We start from the raw sequence: 4355 nt of genomic DNA, 5'->3' as shown, positions 1-4355 counted from the left end.
GCTCAAAGTGAGAGCTTGTGACCCACCACCTGATTCCAAGTTTGCTTGTACCTAATAAGGTCAGAAAGAGATGGAACTATCTGTGCACAAGCCCAGCTCTGGAAGTACAGGGGTTGTACAATTCTGTACTTTTGCAGTACATTGTAGAGTTTTACTTCGAGCTGGAGTACTTGATCCCTGTTCTTGTCCCTTCCAGCAGTGCATGCTTGACCAGCTCCCCCCACTCCAGGCAGCAGTGGCTGCATGTTAGTCTGAACGTCCCGAGAGCTGAGGGTATGGCACTTTGTTGTACACAAAGGAGCTTCCCACGCTCATGAACTTGGAGGAGATGTGATAGAATTCATAGAATTGTATAGCACAGATGAAGGCCATTCGGCCCTGCAAGTCTGTGCTGGCTCTTTCATTGAGCAATCCAGTTAGTCACACTTACCCGCTCTTTCCCCGTATTCCTGCAATTTCTTTCCCCTTCAAGCATTTATCCAGTACCCTTGTGAAGCCTGCTATTGAATCTTTATCCACCACCCGATCAGGCAGTGCATTTCAAACACTAACCATTCGTTGCTCAATAAAGTTTATCCCCATATCAACTCTGGTTCTTTTGCCAATCATCTTCAGTCTGTGTCCTCTGGTTATCGACCCTTCAGCCACCGGAAACAGTTTCTCTTTATTTACTCTATCTAAACCTTTCATGACTTTAAGCACTTCTATCACATCTCCTCTTCGCCTTCCCTGCTCTAAGGAGAACAATCAAATCCCCACATCAAGTTTAACACATGGGGATCCTATATCTAATCCAGGTTATAGTGGAGTTCACTCTCTCCATCATGACTATTATTTTGTATGTTAAGAGAAGGATTAGTTAATCAAGCATCTAATGTAAGTCAAATGTGTCATCACTCCTATTCATTTACTGTTTAATAAATCTTTTTGGTGGTTTATAGTCTAAATCCTGGACAGGCTACAGATTACCTCGATATTGGACAGGTAAAAGGCAGACTCTGGACTGTAGGGAGTGAAGGCTTCATTACCCGAGAAACTAAAACTGTTGTCTTATGAGGAGAAATAGAGTAGAATGGGCTTACATTCTCTGAATCTGGAAGAATGAGAGGGTACCTCACTGAAACATATAAAATTCCCAGAGGGACTGACAGGGTAGGCGCTGAGAGGATGCCTCCCCTAGCTGGAGAGTCCAGAACCAGGGGGTCACCGTCCCAGGATAAGCGGTTGGCCATTTCAGACTGAGATGAGCAGAAACTTCTTCTATCAGAGGGCCGTGAATCCCTGGAATTCTCTACTCCAGAGAGCTGTGGTCGCTCGGTTGTTGAGTATATTCAAAACTGAGATTGTTAGACTCTTGGGCATGTCGGGGTGAAGCTGCTCCCTCACATCGAATGTTTTTCTGCTTCCAATGTTCTATCGCTCTATCCTGGCTCCTGTACACTTGTGCCCAATGAATCGCCACATATTCACACATCCTTTAACTTAGTCTCTGGGTGGTGTCAGTAGCAGAACTGGTGCTTGTGAGGTGAGAGCTGCATCTTTAGAAAGGATCGGCTCTTTTTCCTCCAGTGGCTTGTGATGTGAAGAAAGAGAGAGCGGTGTCTGGTGTAAGCATCTGCACCCTGTCATGCAGAGCGTGTAGAATGCGACAGAGGTCAGAAGAGACAAAGGGCATAAGGTGCAAAGAAACCCTGCGTAGCGTCATCTCCAGAGTCGCCAGGTGCCATGGCCATGACTGTCTCCCTGCCCACAATGGCAGGTGAACTCTTCCGTTTCTGATATCAGCCTGTACTCTTGAGTTTCACACCATGTTCTCCCGCAAGAAGGACTGAAGCTTGCAACTGAGAATCTTGTGAGGTGCTTGAAGCACGTGGCCGTCATGGTGGAACAGCTGATAGTCAGTGTGAGAGACATGAAATGAGGGCTGTGTAATAGTGGTGAGCATGTGAGTATAATGAGAAGGAGTTGTGGTGCAGTGATTGTAGGTGAGTGAAGTGAAACGCGGAAGAGGATATTGTGAGTGCTGTAAGTGTTGCAATTAATGAGGCTGTAAGTGGTGCGCCTGTGAGCTGAGAATAAGAGAGCAGTATCCTTAGCTTAAAAACTCTGGTTAGATCATTGAATTTCTTCCAGCATTGCAGTCATATCTTGGGTGCAATGCTCCTGGCATTCATATACCCTGCAATTTCTTCTCACTGTCTCCTGAGCTGATGTCTGGTGGGCTTCCTACCCCCTAGGGGGCAATAGGATGGCCCTCTTCCTCTCCAAGGCCAGTACCAGGGCCTCTCACCCCCTCCTTCAGTTGTTTCTTCAATCAGAACTGTTTCTCTGATGTCGGGAACCTGAATACACTGCTCCTTTAGGAATGCTGGCATCAGATTTCTAGGCCAAAGTGTTTTCGTCACAAGCCAGTTCAACATTAAAGAAAGCCTACCGCTTGTATAGGGATCTCAGTCAGGAATGCTGCTCAATCTGAGTTTAACAGTGGACTATTCAATAACAGATGTTTTAAGTAGGTTTCGATAGTAACGCAATCCCTATTGTTCACCAAAAGCCTATTTAAAAGTTTCTCTGGCCTTAATGATTAAGACAAACTGCCATCTCACTGCTCATGAAAGATCAGATCTCATCTTCAGTGAGCCGCAACTCAGCAGAGCTCCACACAGAGAAGTTAGTTAGACATCGGATGTCAAAAGATGTCACTGAAAGAGACACCCCTGGTTTGGGCAGATGCAGCCCCTGCAGCAGGCAGATTTCAAGTCTCTTGCTTTGACCGCTGGAAAACGTCATACCTCAGCTGCTGCCAGCCTTCCGGAACTGTCTCCCAGTACTGTATCCAGATACTGTATCTCAGTACTATAGCCCAGCACTGCATCCCCATACTGTATCCTGGTATTGTATCCACTACTGTCACCCAGTCCTCTATCCCAGTACTGTATCTTACTTTCTAATATATTCATGGAATGCGGTGTTGCTGGCAAGGTCAGCATTTATTACCCATCACTAATTGCCCTTGAGAAGGTGGTGGTGAACCACTGCCATCCCTGTGGGGTAGCTACACCCACAGGGCTGTTAGGAAGAGAGTTCCAGGATTTTGACCCAGTGACAGTGAAGGAATGGTGATATAGTTCCAAGTCAGGATGGTGTGCGACTTGGAGAGGAACGTGCAGGTGGTGGTGTTCCCATGCATATGCTGCCCTTGTCCTTGTAGTTGATAGAGGTCATGGGTTTGGAAGGTGCTGTTGAAGGAGGCTTGGTGAGTTGCTGCAGTGCATCTTGTAGATGGTACACACTGCTGCCACTGTGCGTCAGTGGTGGAGGGAGTGAATTTTAAGGTGGTGGATGGGGTGCCAATTAAGTGGGCTGCTTTGCCCTGGATGGTGTCAAGCTTATTGAGTGTTGTTGCAGCCACATTCATCCAGGCAAGTGGAGAGTATTCCATCACACTCCTGACTTGTGCCTTGTAGATGATGGACAGGCATTGGGGAGTCAGGAGGTAAGTTACTCACTGCAGAATTCCCAGTCTCTGACCTGCTCTTGTAGCCACTGTATTTATATGGCTGTTCCAGTTAAGTTTCTCAATGGTGACCCCCTGGATGTTGATAGTGGGGGATTCAGCGATGGTAATGCTGTTGAATGCCAAGCAGAAATATTTAGATTCTCTGTTATTGGAGATAGTCATTGCCCGGCATTTGTGTGACGCAAATGTTACTTGCCACTTATCAGGCCGAGCCTGAATGTTGTCCAGGTCTTGCTGCATGAAGGCACAGACGCTTCATTGGCTGAGCAGTATCCTGGTTCTGTATCCCAGTACTGTATCCCGAGGTGCTGTACTTTACATGGAAGCCTGAACAGTGAGCAGCTATTAACAGGGAATGGGAGAAATTATATCCCAGCCTTATCGCTACCTCAGCCTACATCCACACACAAGCTTCAACCAGCAGAAAATCACTGGACAGTTGTCAGGGGTCTGAAGACAAGTGTCGCTGGACAGATTTAAGATCAATCCCTCCACAACTGACAAAAGACACATCACCCAATTACCCTGTCAAAGTATTTGAACATAAGAGATGCCAACATATGAACATGCGGCAGACAGAACCTTCTAGTAACCTTCAGTAAAATCCACTTGACTCTTACAAATCAGTGAATGAACTAAGTCATGCACCATCTCCCACTCTGCCAATAATGAAAGTGATGCTGGACCACAAAGTATTTTTAGAGGCACAATGGATGGTGAGCTCAGTAACTGCTCAGCACAGGCATATTTATAACACAACAATAGCCTGTGCCCTTGAGTATATAATAAGGCAGCCAGAGCTAAAATAAACTCCAGACACAGAGCTCTCCAGGCA

Source organism: Heterodontus francisci, chromosome 7 (genome assembly GCF_036365525.1).
Source record: "Heterodontus francisci isolate sHetFra1 chromosome 7, sHetFra1.hap1, whole genome shotgun sequence".
In the NCBI taxonomy this organism is placed as follows: domain Eukaryota; kingdom Metazoa; phylum Chordata; class Chondrichthyes; order Heterodontiformes; family Heterodontidae; genus Heterodontus; species Heterodontus francisci.
The sequence above is the reverse complement of the archived record's forward strand: the minus strand, read 5'-3'. Positions refer to the sequence as shown.